We start from the raw sequence: 16041 nt of genomic DNA, 5'->3' as shown, positions 1-16041 counted from the left end.
TCCGACTCAGGAGGTTACTAGGCTAAACAGACCTGGGAAACAATGTGAACCCCTTATTTTACAGGTGGGGAAACCGAGGTCCGGTATGGGGCGGGCCCTTGCCCAAGGTCACGCAGCTCCCAGGCAACCTAGGCAGAACTCGAACTCAGGTCTGGAGACTCCCCACCTGGGGCTCTGGCGCCGACACTCCGGGCTCCTACACGCACTGCCCACCCGGACCGGGCGAGCAGGGGCAGCCCAAGGCCCGACAGGCTTCGAGGGAGCCCGAGTCCCGAGCCCCGAGTGTCCACACCACTCTTGGGCCGCCCGGGCTGGGGCAGCAGCGCGGACTCACCCGGCAGCAGCGGCGGCCCCAGCAGGAGAGGGGCATGGGGACACGTCCGGCCCCGCCGCAGCCCGAGCGGGAGGAGGAAACGTCCGCGGCGGCGGGGGAGGAGCTGGTTGTGGCGGCGGCGGCGACAGCGGCGACGGCGGCAGCAGCGGCGGCGGTGGGGGCAACGCGACCCGGATGCGCATCCCCTGGCGCCGGAAGTGAAGTACGGCGCGCCCACCCCTTCCTCCCCGGGTTGCCCTCTCCCTGCGCATGCGTCTGGTCTTGAGGTCCGAGGAGGGCGTCGCCGGGCTTCCGTCGTCTCGCGCCGGCACCCCTGCCCCCTCCTCGTTTGGCGCCTCTCACGCCACGTCCCTCCTTCCCCTGCGGGTCGCAGGCGTGGAACAAAGCCCCCACTCCCTGTTCTGCACCCATCCCCACGCACGTGCGTTTACTCGGGGAAACTGGCTGACGCGCGCGCAAAGCTGTCAAGTTGGGAGGAAAGGGCAATGAGTGGGAAGCCCGGAGTGTGGATTGGCTCTGCCCCCAGCAGCTTGCAGCCTCCGGCCCTTTTCCCTGAAAATTGAGGGGCCTGGTTCCTTCCATTTGATAAATAACTGTAGAGACACGAACAGTCAGAATCCAAAGACATACAGACATCCAAACTACCTGCAGCCCGGGAGGAACAGCGCCCCGCCTCCCGAATAACCAGAGAAATGCAAATTAACGCAACTCGGCTTCCACCGCACACCTGCCGGATGGGCGAAACTGACCAGAAAAGGCAAAGTTTGGAGGGGCTGTGGGGCTCCAGCCGCGTGCATCCGTTGCAGGCTGAGCTTTCAATTGCTCCGGCCATTCTGGAAAGATACACAATAATAGTAATGATTATTATCATAATAGCTAGCATATACCTAACACTTTAAGGTTTGCACTGTTTTACAAACACAACCCTGGGAGGCTGATGCTATTCTCATTTTAAAGAGGAGGAAACCGAGGTTAAGTAACAGACCTTGTTGTGCAGTTAGCAGCTGTTTTGAGGTTGCATTTGAGCTCAAGTTTTCCTGACTCCAAGTCCATGCTCTTATCTATATGCAGCTGCCTCTGCTCACCCTTTCAGCCACAGCTCAGGCTCCATTCCTCAGAGGTCTTGTCCTCTAAACACCGAGAAGAGAATTTCATAGATAGAGAAAGCACGGTGGGACTATTCTCAGAAATGAGAAGACAGCAGTTGTAGGAAGTTGGAAGTGATCGTTCCCACAATAGAAACATTGTAAATTTTTATTTGTCTTTGTTTTATTGTTTGTTACATTGTTGATAAATTGTGTAGACAGGAACTTTAGCATTTATTTAAATCTAAAGGATTAAGAAATTTGAGATGTACAGGAGAGGAAGACAGAGCAAAATTTGTGGGAAATAACCAATGAAGCATAACATTTTTAATTCAGCAAAATAGTATATTCAGTAAAACCAATTGCATATATGGGACATTATATGCAATGTTCCAAACTTGTGGACCCCAAACTCCACAAAGGATTGGAGGGTCTGCTTTTTAAAAATCTCTTCTTTGAGATCATTCTTGGTCTTTATGACTTCACAATATTCAGCTTGGATTGTTTTTTTCCCCCCTGAGGCTGGGGTTAAGTGACTTGCCCAGGGTCACACAGCTAGGAAGTGTTAAGTGTCTGAGATCGGATTTGAACTCTGGTCCTCCTGAATTCAGGGCTGGTGGAGGGTCCTCCTGAATTCAGGGCTGGTGCTCTATCCACTGCACCACCGAGCTGCCCCCTGCTTGGATTAATTTTATGATATATCTGTTGTATCTATAACCTCTGCCCCAAAGCCCACTGGAATGGGACTCTTTCCTTATTGGCAGAAATAAATGTCCTGGCCTGCAGAAGAAAATTTCACTTCTCAGCCAGTCCTCTTTGAAATTCTCCAGAGACAAATGCCCCTATGGGACCCTGCAGGGCCAGTCCTTTTTGGACTACTCAAGTTGCAAGTCTTCTCCCCGTGTGTACTTACTTTGGAAACTTCTGGTTTCCGGGAAAGCAAAGACTCTGGAAAAACATAAGAGGGGCAGACAAACTGTGTTTGTCCCTAACTTGCTATTCTAGAGACTTTTGGGGAGTTTCTTCTTGGATAAGATCCAGGACTCTATCTCTTGTTCAATATGAGTAACCTCTCTCCCAATGGGAGAGCTCTTTCATTATGTATTGTCTAGAACCCAGTTTCTTCTGTTTTCTGGATGCAGATGACATTTTCCATCCAAATTTACTCGAATTATCTTCTATCACTGATTTGCTGAGAAGAGCTAAATCTATCATAGTTGGTCATCACATCTTGCTATGTACAGTGTTTTCCTGGTTCTGTTCCTCTCATTCAGCATCAGTTCATATAAATCTTTCCAGGCCTTTCTGAAAGCACCCTATTCATTTCTTATAGAACAATAGTATTCTGTTACTTTCATATACTATAACTTATTTAGCCATTCCCCAGTTGAAGAGCATCCACTCATTTTCCATTTCTTTGCCACCACAGAAAAAGCTGCTACAAAAATTTTTACACATGTGAGTCCTTTCTCCTCTTTTATGACCTCTTTGGGATACAGATGCAATAATGGCACTGGATCAAAAGGTATGCACAATTTTATAGATAGATAGATAGATAGATATAAAACTATAATTTTTTAATACTTTATATAGTATACTTTTAGGTATAATTCCAAATTGTTCTCCAGAATGGCCAGACCAATTCACAACTCCACCAACAATGCATTAATGTCCCAGTTTTCTCACATCTCCTCCAACATTTATCATTATCCCTTCTTGTTCTCTTAGCCATTCTGATAGGAGGTGATACCTCAGAGTTGTTTTAATTTGCATTAGAACCCAGTTTCTTCAACTGTGGTTTACAATCCCATATGAGATCTTGTAACTGAATGTGGGGTTATGAAATTATGATTTATATTAGTAAATGTTTGATTTGTATATCTTTTTATATGCCTAGATAGCCAATGTCATGTAAAAAATTTCTCTGGCAAAAAGGAGTCACAAGTGGAAAAAGTTTAAGAAGCCCTACTCTAGACTAACAATTTTAAGGGAGCAGAAAAATATACTTCTAGCCCAATACTCTCTCTTTTTAAGGAGAATAGAATGGCCTCTACCCCCTACCTTGCTTCCCTTCCTGGCAGGGATGAAAATCTCCTGTGGAGAAGGGTACAGTAAAAAGAGGTTAGAGATGTCTATTCAGCTACCCTCTGAATCACACACAATAACAATTCTCACCATGCATAAGCCCCTGTCTACATATGGAACTCCATTCTGCTACATATCCATATTGATGTTTTCATATATATTTAGTTACATACAAAGCAAGTTCCTTAGTCACAGCACTCTATAGCACATGCCATCATACCATATTTGTCCCCAGAGTCAAATTAATAAGCATTTATTGACTATCAACTATGTACTGCTAAGTTTAGGGTTGTGGTTCTTGTTTGTCCTTTCTTGAAGAGCACCATGACATCAGGGAAGTAAGTAATGCCATGACATGCAAGTGAAATGGATTCAAGTGAGGGACCTGTGCAAGATCACCTACCCCATTTTCCCCTCCAGAGCTATCTGGGTCTAGTAGTCAGATATAAATCAGGATGACTGGATATAGCCCTGAATGCCATGGGAGAACTTGGTCTTTTTAATCAAAGATCTTCAATAGATCTCAGTTTGACTGAGGCCACATCAATTTAGTGATTAAGGCTAGATAGAAATTGAGGCAAAGAATGGCCTCTTTCACCTAGTAAAAAACAAACAAATAAATAAATTTGAAAAGGAAAGGTCCTTCAAAGTTTCTGACCAAAACAGAAATAATTGCTATTTACATTCACTCTGAGTCAATTAGGACCCAAACAATAACCATCTGAATACTGAATATAGAAGAAAGGCAAAATAAAACAAAAAGGAAGAGGCAGCATGAAAGCAATTATGTACAAACAAAATTTATACAAAATAAATTGGAGATAATCTTAGAGAGAAGGCAATAGCACAAAGAAAGGGAGGAATAAGGAAAGGCTTTTTATAGAAGTTTGGATTTTAATTGGGACCTGAAAGAAGCCAGAGGAAGCAAATAATAATAATAATATATAAAATAATATAATAAAAATAAATGAAGAGGAGAGACTCCTAGGCATTAGAGGTAGTCAATGAAATTACCCTGAGTTAAGAGATGGAGTTGTCTTATGAAGGAAATAGCAAAGAGACCAGTGTTACTGATCATAGAGTGCATGTAAGGGGTAAAACTGGAAAGGTAAGACAGGCTCAAGCTCTGAGGGGCTAAACAAGTTTTGGTTTTTTTTAATAATTGATACTATATATCACTGTGAAGGCAACATGGTCAGAAATGTGCTTTAGGGAGATCAATTTAACATAAGAATGGAGGATAGACTGAAATGGGAAGAGATTGAGAAAGGGAAACAAAGCAGTAAACTCTTGTAATAGTCTAGGTATAAGGTGATAAGAGGTTATTAGGCTAGTAGCAGAGTCAAAGGAGAGAGGGGGCCATTTATGAGAGATATTGTGAAAACAATATGTCTCCATGTCATGATAGATTCTACAGGTCTTCCCAACTGATTGGATATGGGAGAGGAGTGATGAAGGAGAGAGAAGACTCAAAATGAAATTTAGTAGTTTCATGAAAACATTAAAATACTCTTGACAGTAAAAAAGAAAGAACAGGGAGGTTTAGAGAAAAAATACATGGAAATGTCAAGTTTAAGATGACTACCAGACATCCAATATGGGATGTCTGATAGGCAATTAGAGATGCCAGGTTGGAGCCCAGGAGATTGATTTACATCCCAGCTTCTTCTTCTTTTTTTTTTAAATAAAGCTTTATATTTTCAAAACATATGCATCAATAATTTGACTATATTGACCCTTGCATAGCCTTGTGCTTCAGATTTTCTCATTTCCCCCATCCCCTCCCCTAGATGGAAAACAATCCAATATATGTTAAACATGTTAAAATATATGTTAAATCCAAAATGTATAAACATATTTATACAATTCTATTGCTGAACAAAAGAAGTCAGATCAAAAAAAGAAAGTAAATTAGTAAGAAAACAAAATGCAAGTGAACAACAACAAAAAGAGTGACAATGTTATATTGTGATCCACATTCAGTTCCTACAGTCTTTTCTCTAGGTGTAGATGGGTCTCTTCATTACAAGATCATTGGAACTGGCATCAATAATCTTATTGTTGAAAAAATCACATTCATCAGAATTGATCATCATATATTATTGATGTTGTTATATACAATGATCTCCTGGTTCTACTCATCCCACTTAGCATCAGTTTATATAAGTCTCTCCAGGCCTCTCTGAAATCATTTTGTTGGTCCTTTCTTACAGACAGTAATATTCCATAACATTGATATACCATAACTTATTCAGTCTTTCTCTAACTGATGGGCATCCACTCAGTTTCCAGTTTCTTGCCACTATGAAAAGGGCTGCCACAAATATTTTTGCACATCTAGACAACTCAGCTTCTTAAACTATGATTTGTAACTCCATATGGATTCATGTAATTAAATGTAGAGGTCAAAAATTATGATTTATTATCGGTAAATATTTGATATATATATATATATAATACACACACACACACACACGTGTGTGTGTGTGTGTGTGTGTGTGTGTGTGTGTGTGTGTACCCAAGTTCACAAAATTTTCTCAGGCGAAAAAAGGTCAAAAATGGAAAAAGTTTAAGAAGCCCTGATTTACAACACCAACTGACTACCATTAAACAGCTTATTGGCAGAAGTCACAACTGACCACTTAAGACAGAATGCTCAAGTATTTGAAGGATTTGCTGAACTTAAGGAAGTAGTGCCAGAAAAGGACATAGGAATCAAAAAGAGCAATTAAACAGCTCCTTGGAATCTTCTCTTTGTTCATATAATAGAGCTTCTCCTTTCACTACTCCTAATGAGAGTCCAATTACTTTTAACTCTTAGTAGTCTCTATAATTCTCTTTTGATATCTTATTTTTCTTAAAGACTTCTTTTTCCTCCCTTCTCTAATCTGTTCTAATCCAAGACAAATCAGTCATTAAGAATATTACTTACCCAATAAGATATAGAAAAAACATATTTCAATAGTTCTCACACCAGCAAATAAAGTTTCAGACTTGACATATTTGGAATTTTCAGATTCACATTTACTATTCCTGTAACCTCAAGAGAGGCAGCATCATCTATAGTGACCAGATTTGGAATCAGAAAGATCTAAGTTTAAATGCCACCTCTAAGTTTAAATGTACCATAGACAGCTGTGGGATCCTGGGCAAGTCAACCACTCTGATACTTAGTTTACTCATCTATAAAACAGGGACAATAATAACACCTCTCTTACAGGGTAAATATGAAACAAGAATATTTGGAAAGTGTTTCACTTTCTCTAAACTGTAAAGCCCTGTCTTTATAAAATGTCAGTTATTATTTTTGCCTTATTATCCTCTCCTCTTTTCTTTACCAACCTATGTGCCTCCCATCTGCCAAATTTCTGAGACAAAGTCTGAAGGTTGGGGAAAAGTTTAAACTAGATAAATAGATCAAGAGTCCTCAGCAGAGAGATGATAAGTTAATACATTGGAGCTGATGGGATCACCAAGCCAAATCATGTAGAGAGAGAAGAGAAAAGAGCCCAGGATGGAGCCCTGTGTGACACCCACTGTTACCAGTTGTAACTTAGACAAAGATCCAGGAAAGGAGACTAACAAGGAGAATTTAGATGGTAGAAAAAGAACCAGGATGGTACAGTCATGGAAACCTAGGGGAAAGATATCATCAAGAAAAGAGTAATCACTACTGGGCTTATTTATTTATTTATTTATTTTAAGATTTTAAAGAAGAGAAAGGGACCTGTATGTGCAAGAATGTTTGTGGCAGCCCTCTTTGTAGTGGCCAGAAACTGGAAACTGAGTGGATGCCCATCAATTGGAGAATGGCAGAATAAATTGTGGTGTGTGAATATTATGGAATATTATTGTTCTGTAAGAAATAACCAGCAGGAAGATTTCAGAAAGGCCTGGAGAGACTTACATGAACCAATGCTGAGTTAAATGAGCAGGAAGAGGAGATCATTATATACTTCAACAACAATACTATATAATGATTAATTCTGATGGACGTGGCCCTCTTTAACAATGAGATGAACCAAATCAGTTCCAATAGAGCAGTAATGAACTGAACCAGCTACACCCAGTGAAAGAACTCTGGGAGTTGACTATGACTAGTTGACTAGTGGTTCATAGTCAACCACTACATAGAATTCCCAATCCCTCTATTTTTGTCTGCCTGTATTTTTTATTTCCTTCACAGGCTAATTGTACACTATTTCAATTCTTTTTGTGCAGCAAAATAACTGCATGGACATGTATACATATATTGTATTTGATTTATACATTAACATATTTAACATGTATTGGTCAATCTGCCATCTGGGGGAAGGGGGAGGGAAGGAAGGGAAAAGTTGGGACAAGAGATTTTGCAACTATCAATGCTGAATAATTACATATGCATATATCTTGTAAATAAAAGGCTATAATAAAAAAATTCAATAAAAAAAGAAAAGAGTAATTAACTGTATCAAAAGCTATAGAAAAGATAAAAAGGATGAAGATTAAGAAAAGGCCAAAAGCAAAAAGCTGCATATACACAAAAATATTTGTAATAACACTTTTGATAGCAAATAACTGAAAAGAGCATAACTATCCATTAAAGAAGTGTTGAACAAATTGTGACATGTGTATGCAATAGAATATCATTACACCAGAAGAAACAATGAATATGATAGATTCAGAGAAATCTGGGAAGACTTATGTGAACTGATGTAGAAAAAAGTAAGTAGAACAAAGAGAACGATCTATAACACTAATCTATAAATAGGGATCCCTGTACCATATTAACTTTGTTTTAAAATGTAATATTATCTTTGTTTTAGTGTATTTTTATTTATTTTGCTAAACATTTCCTAATTAGTTATAAAATGATCCAACTATTCTAGAAGAGCAATTTGGAACTATACCCAAAGGCTATCAAACCATGCATACTCTTTGGTCCAGCAATCTTCACTGGGTCTGTATTCCAAAGAGATCATAAAAAAGGAAAAAGGATCCATAAGTACAAAAATGTTTATAGCAGCCCTTTTTGTAGTGGTAAGGAACTGGAAATTGAGTGTATGACCATCACTTGGGGAATGGCTAAATAAGTTATGGTATATGAATGTAATTTAATATTATTATTCTATAAAAATGATGAGCAGGTTGATTTCAAAAAAGTCTGGAAAGACTTACATAAAATGATGCTAAGTGAAGTGAGCAGAACCAAGAGAATAATGATGGTGTTGGACATGGATAATTTTTGAGGTCCATTCTAGTTCTAAAACTATAATCCTATGATACTCTTCTAGGTAACTGGTGATAATAGATCTGGTAATGATAAAATGTCAAGGCTGGAATATAATTAAGATTTGGAAGTAGTAATGGAGAAATTCATAGGAGTCAATGAAGAGAGGTAAGAGTTGAAATCCCAGGGATGAAGGAGAGCATTTAGAGAGAAAGTACAGCAACAAGAATCTTGGTAATTCTTAAGGGGTTACGAAGAAGGAAGGGAATCAGTGAAAAAGATAACAAAGAAGAGATTAGCTAGAAAGGGCAAGAATTAAAAGCTAATGGGACCAAGAGTGTCCAGAAGGAAGAGGTATTCATTAGCATGATAACTACTGAAAGAACCAGGAGAATGAATGAGAAGGGAGGACTTGATATAATGGGATCATTGGGAATCTGTTAGGAGATTAGCCTAGAAAAATAGGGAAGGAAGCCAAATTGCCGGGGAATCTTTGATAATCCTCACTGGCTCCAATATTTTTTTTTTCCTCCTACATATATATATATATTTTAATTATAGCTTTTTATTGACAGAACAAAATCATGGGTAATTTTTTAAATTTAATTTTTATTTAATTTTATAATTATAACTTTTTTTTTTTGACAGTACATATGCATGGGTAATTTTTTACAACATTATCCCTTGCACTTACTTCTATTCAGATTTTTTCCCTTCCTCCCCCAACCCCCTCCCCCAGATGGCAGGCAGTCTTATACATGTGAAATATAGTACAATATATTCTAGATACAATATATGTGTATAGAACCGAATTTCTTGTTGCACAGGAAGAATTGGATTCAGAAGGTAAAAATAACAGTTTACACTCATTTCCCATTGTTCCTTTTTTGGATGTAGCTGATTCTGTCCATCATTAATCAATTGGAATTGGATTAGCTCTTCTCTATGTTGAAGATATCCACTTCCATCAGCATACATCCTCGTACAGTATCATTGTTGAAGTGTATAATGATCTTCTGGTTCTGCTTGTTTCACTTAGCATTAGTTGATGTAAGTCTCTCCAAGCCTCTCTGTATTTCTCCTGTTGGTCATTTCTTACAGAACAATAATATTCCATAACATTCATATACCATAATTTACCCAACCATTCTCCAATTGATGGACATCCATTCATCCTCCAGCTTTTAGCCACTATGAAAAGGGCTGCCACAAACATTTTGGCACATACAGGTCCCTTTTCCTTCTTTAGTATTTCCTTGGGATATAATCCCAGTAGTAGTATGGCTGGGTCAAAGGGTATGCACATTTTGATAACTTTTTGGGCATAATTCCAGACTGCTCTCCAGAATGGCTGGATTCTTTTACAACTCCACCAACAATGCATCAGTGTCCCACTTTTCCCACATCCCCTCCAACATTCATCGTTATTTGTTCCTGTCATCTTAGCCAATCTGACAGGTGTGTAATGATACCTCAGAGTTGTCTTAATTTGCATTTCTCTGATCAATAGTGATTTGGGACACTTTCATATGAGCAGTAATAGTTTTAATTTCATCATGTGAAAATTGTCTGTTCATATCCTTTGACCATTTATCAATTGGAGAATGGCTTGATTTCTTATAAATTAAAGTCAATTCTCTGTATATTTTGGAGATGAGGCCTTTATCAGAACCTTTAACTGTAAAAATGTTTTCCCAATTTGTTACTTCCCTTCTAATCTTGTTTGCATTAGTTTTGTTTCTGCAGAAACTTTTTAATTTGGTGTAATCAAAATGTTCTATTTTGTGATCAATAATGGTCTCTAGTTCTCCCTTGGACACAAACTCCTTCCTCCTCCACAAGTCTGAGAGGTAAACCATCCCATGTTCCTCCAATTTATTTATGATTTCGTTCTTTATGCCTAAATCTTGGATCCATTTTGATCTTATCTTAGTATGTGGTGTTAAATGTGGGTCCATGCCTAGTTTCTGCCATACTAATTTCCAGTTTTCCCAGCAGTTTTTGTCAAATAATGAATTCTTGTCCCAAAATTTGGTATCTTTGGGTTTGTCAAACACTAGATTGCTATTTTTAGTCACTATCTTGCCCTGTGAACCTAACCTATGCCACTGATCAACTAGTCTATTTCTTTGGCTCCAATATTTTAAACCTTTTCTGCAACCCCTAATAATGGCCCAGAGCCTAAGCAAAATTTCATAGCTTCTCCAAGGGATGGGTGCCACGTTCAAGATAGCCCTCTTTACATGAATACTTATATATATTACATTATTTTCTCTGTGTGCACGTTGTTGTCCTTCATTCTCGAAGATGACCAAAATAACATCACCATGTTTGAGTCAAGTTACAGTATATCCAACTGTGGCTGACCAGACAGACCAATAGGAGTTATGCTCTGCCACAGGTTGAACACAATTAACCCATGTGAACATTTGGAGTGGATTCTCTAAATTTTACATCTGGCATTTCTTTTGAGCTCCTTTAATTTTGCTTTACTCAAAGGGCACAGTACCTTCTCTGATGAGGGCACACTGTGTTGAGCAGTCCTTTGCCAGCATCTCCCCTGTCCGGCAATCAATTCTAAAGTTTTTTTTTTTTTTTGTTTTGTTTTTTTTACAAGTGGCAATTATTTATTTATATATGGATATTTTTATGAACACCAATATATTTGAAGTAAATATTAATAAGTCAGCTGGCATTAGATGGATGGTGAGATTTTTGACATTTGTTTTTACTATTTTGATATCCTGGTCTTCTACAAAAATCCTCTAATAAAATTATAATTATACTGTTTTAGCACAGGGAAGAATTAATAATAATTACACTAGAGTTTTAAAAGCATTTTCAGACGTTTCCTTTGATCTTCATAACAACTCTCTGAAGTAAATATTGCAAATATCATGATACTTGCAATGTAAATAAGTTTAATATCTAATGAAGCCTGTAAACCCCTTGAAGGTAGGAATTATTGCATTGTTTGTTTTTGTAGTCTTTGAATATAGCATAGTATCTGCTACATTTTTCCCTCTCAGAGCTACAATATAATTGAAATAAAGATTTTCCAGTGAGAAAACTCCCTCTACCAATGCAAATCTGTATCTCCTATACAACTTAGTTTCTTTTTTTTTAAACCTAATATATGTATACATATTCATACAATTATCTTGCTGCACAAGAAAAATAAAATCAAACAGGAAAAAAAATAAGAAAATAAAATGCAAACAATAACAAAGAGAGTGAAAATGCTATGTTGTGAACCACACTCAATTCCCACAGTCCTCTCTCTGGATGTAGATGGCTCTCTTCATCATCTTCATCATCCAGTTTGTTGGAACTGGTCTGAATCATTTCATTGCTGAAGAGAGCCATGTCCATCAGAATTGACCATCATATAATCTTGTTGCAGTGTACAATGATCTCCTAATTCCAAAGTTCTTAAGGAGACCTTTAGAGTGTCCCTGTATTGCTTTTTCTGACCATCTTATTAATGCTGGCCCTATATGAGTGTTCCGTAAAACAATCTTTTTGGCAAGTGTATGTTTGGTATTCAAAAAAACATGGAAATCCCAAAGGAGTTGTATGCTCTGCAGCAGAATTTGAATACTTGGCATTTTAGTTTGAGAAAAGACCTCAGTGTCTGGTACTTTATCCTGTCAGGTAATCTTCAGAATCTTCCTAAGACAATTCAATGAAATCAATTTAGTTTTCTGGCATGGTGGTGCAACAATAAAATCAGTACAACAGCTCTGAAGACCTTCAGTTTTGTAGTAAGTTTAATACCTCAACATGTCTAAAGTAGAATTCCTAACTTAACATCTTAAATGTGTTTCTATTCCAAAGTTCCCAGTTGTCATAGTGTTTCCCTATTCCTATTTCATCCTTCAATTTACTTAGCATTCTTAGAGTTATCCTGAACTCTTTCCTTTCCCTCACCCACTACATACATTCATTTGGAAAGTATTGTCCACTCTCTTATCCAAGGCACTTCACAGAATTTAGACTCCTTCTCCCTTCCTCACTGTTACTCCCTTAATGCAGATCCTCATCCCCTTATATCTAGACTATTATGAGATCTTTTAGTTGTTCTCCTAGCTGGTTTCCAACTTCTTTTCTTTCAAACCATCCTCCAAAAATATGAAAAAAATTATCATTAAGTCACTTTGACCATTCCCCTACCCTGTTCAGAAATTTTAAGTGATTCCATATGGCTTCTATACAAAATGCATCAAACTAGTATCTAAGAGCTTGGCCAATGTGGATTCCACCTCCCTTTCCAGCCTTATTTTATGTTATTTCTCTTCATGAACTCTATATTCTAGGCAACACTACCTATTCTCTGATCTTGATATTACATCCGGTCCCTGGTCCAGACATTTATACAAGTTGTTCCCCCTATTGTTCACTCAATCCTTATTTCTGCCTCTCAGAACCCAGACTCAACTCAAAAGATATCTGTGAAGACTTCCCTTATCTTCAGTCTTTTTCTCCCCTTCAATTCTCCACATCTTTTCTTCCTATTTATTTTAAATTATAACCCTCTGCTCGAGTATGAACTCTTTGAGAGCTTTTGTCTCTGTATTCTCAGTGCAAAGCATAGTGGCTGTTACATAGAAGGAACTTATTTTTAAAAAGATGCTTGTTCCTTGGGGTAGCTAGATGGTGAAGTGGATTGAATACCAGTCCTGAACTCAGGAGAACCTGAGTTCAAATTTGACCTCAGACACTTAACACTTCCTAGTTGTGTGGTCCTGGGCAAGTCACCCCAAATGCCTCAGCAAAAAATAAAAAGTAAATAAATAATTTTTAAAAAATTAAAAATGCTTTCTGAACTTGGCTCTTTTCTTTTTTTCTTTTTTTTTTTTATCATTAAAACTTTTTATTTACAAAATATATGCATGGGTAATTTTTCAACATTGACCTTTGCAAAACTTTTCGTTCCAAATTTTCCCCTCCTTCCCCTCAGCCCCTCCCCTAGATGGCAGGTAGTCTAATACATGTTAAATATGTTAATGTGTATGTTAAATCAAATATATGTATACATATTTATACAGTTATCTTGCCGCACAAGAAAAATCGGATACAGATAGAAAGAAAACAAACCTGAGAAGGAAATCATAAATGTAAGCAAACAACAACAGAAAAAGTGAAAATGCTATGTTGTGGTCTACACTCAGCTCCCATAGTCGTCTCTTTGGGTGTAGATGGCTCTCTTCATCACTTAACCAGTGGAATTAGTTTGAATCATCTCATTGTTAAAGAGGGCTACATGCATCAGAGTTGATCATTGTATTATCTCCTTGTTGCCTTGTATAATGAGTTCTGCTTATTTCACTTAGCATCAATTCATGTAAGTTTCTTCAGATCTCTCTAAAATAATTTTTTTGGTCATTTATTAAAGAACAATAATATTTCATAACATTTATATACCCAATTTATTCAACCATTCTCCAATTAATGGGCATCCATTCAATTTCCAGTTCCTAGGCACTACAAAAAGGGCTGTCACAAACATTTTTGCACATAGGGGTCCCTTCTTTTATTTTTTTTAAATTTTAAGATTCATTTTATTATTCACAAGATATTTTCATTTCTTTTTTAAAATGTTTACACCATACAAGAGTTACATAAGCAAGGTATCAGAATTGTTATTTCTCCAAAGATCTCCTAGCTTTGAGTTACAAAATTTGTTTTCTATTTTTTCCACTTAAGGTAGAAAGTTAATTCATGTCTGAATCTGTGAGAGAATCCAAATTTATCTCTCTTTTTTAATTTTTTAAATTAATTTTATAATTATAACATTTTTTGACAGTACATATACATAGGTAATTTTTACAACATTATCCCTTGTACTCCTTTCTGTTCCGAATTTTTCCCCTCCTTCCCTCCACCCCCTTCCCCAAGATGGCAGGCATTCCCATACATATTAATATATATGTGCAGAACTGAATTTTGTTGTTGTTGTTATTGCAAAGGAAGAATTGGATTTAAAAGGTAAAAATAACCTGGGGAGAAAACCAAAAAAATGCTAACAGTTTACATTCATTTCCCAGTGTTCCTTCTCTGGGTGTAGCTGATTCTGTCCATCATTGATTAATTGGAATTGGATTAGCTCTTCTCTATGTTGAAGATAACCACTTCCATCAGAATTGATCATTATATAGTATTGTTGTTGAAGTGTATAATGATCTCCTGGTTCTGCTCGTTTCACTTAGCATCAGTTGATGTAAGTCTCTCCAAGTCTCTCTGTATTGCTCCTGTTGGTCATTTCTTACAGAACAATAATAGTCCATAACATTCACATACCACAATTTACCCAAACATTCTCCAATTGATGGACATCCATTCATCCTCCAGTTTCTAGCCACTACAAAAAGGACTGCCACAAACATTTTGGCACATACAGGTCCCTTTCCCTTCTTTAGTATTTCCTTGGGATATAAACCCAGTAGTAGCACTGCTGGATCAAAGGATATGCATTCCATATTGCTCTCCAGAATGGTTGGATTCTTTCACAACTCCACCAACAATGTATCAGTGTCCCAGTTTTCCCACATCCCTTCCAACATTCATTATTTGTTCCTGTCATCTTAGCCAATCTGACAGGTATGTAGTGGTATCTCAGAGTTGTCTTAATTTGCATTTCTCTGATCAATAGTGATTTGAAACACTCTTTCATATGAATGGAAATAGTTTCAATTTCATCATCTGAAAATTGTCTGTTCATATCCTTTGACCATTTATCAATTGAAGAATGGCTTGATTTCTTATAAATTAGAGTCAATTCTCTGTATATTTTGGAGATAAGGCCTTTATTAGAACCTTTAAATGTAAAAATGTTTTCCCAATTTGTTACTTCTCTTCTAATCTTGTTTGCATTAGTTTTGTTTGTACAAAAGCTTTTTAATTTGATGTAATCAAAATGTTCTATTTTGTGATCAATAATGATCTCTAGTTCTCCTTTGGTCACAAATTCCTTCCTCCTCCACAAGTCTGAGAGATAAACTATCCTATGTTCCTCTAATCTATTTATGATCTTGTTTTTTATGCCTAAATCATGGACCTATTTTGAACTTATCTTAGTATGTGGTGTAAGTGTGGGTCCATGGAACTTGGCTCTTTTCAACAATGAAGTGATTCAGGCCAATTCCAATAGCCTTGTAATAGAGAGCGCCATATGCATCCAGAAAGAGAACTGTGGGAACTGAATATGGATCACAATATCTTTTCACCATTTTTGTTGTTTATTTGTTTTTCTTTCTCATTTTTTCCCTTTTTCTTGTGCAGCATGATAAATGTGGAAATGTTTAGAAGAATTGCACATGTTTAAT

General features: G+C 37.4%; 1 protein-coding gene across 3 annotated transcripts in view; it reads right to left on the bottom strand.

Moving 5' to 3' along the window:
* EYA3 (EYA transcriptional coactivator and phosphatase 3) overlaps window positions 1–540 on the bottom strand; it is an 88766-nt gene extending 88226 nt beyond the window's left edge. The window contains exon 1 of one of the 3 annotated variants that reach the window (XM_074305627.1): window positions 335–540. The gene's annotated coding sequence lies outside the window, so the exon portion shown is untranslated. Of the gene's footprint in view, window positions 1–166 lie in introns of all 3 variants that reach the window. The other 2 variants (XM_074305626.1, XM_074305625.1) reach the window with 2 other exon arrangements.
* Between the last annotated feature and the right edge of the window lie 15501 nt (window positions 541–16041).

Source organism: Sminthopsis crassicaudata, chromosome 3 (assembly GCF_048593235.1).
Source record: "Sminthopsis crassicaudata isolate SCR6 chromosome 3, ASM4859323v1, whole genome shotgun sequence".
Taxonomy (NCBI): Eukaryota; Metazoa; Chordata; class Mammalia; order Dasyuromorphia; family Dasyuridae; genus Sminthopsis; species Sminthopsis crassicaudata.
Note: the sequence above shows the minus strand (reverse complement) of the source record. Positions and strands in the feature narration are given on the sequence as shown.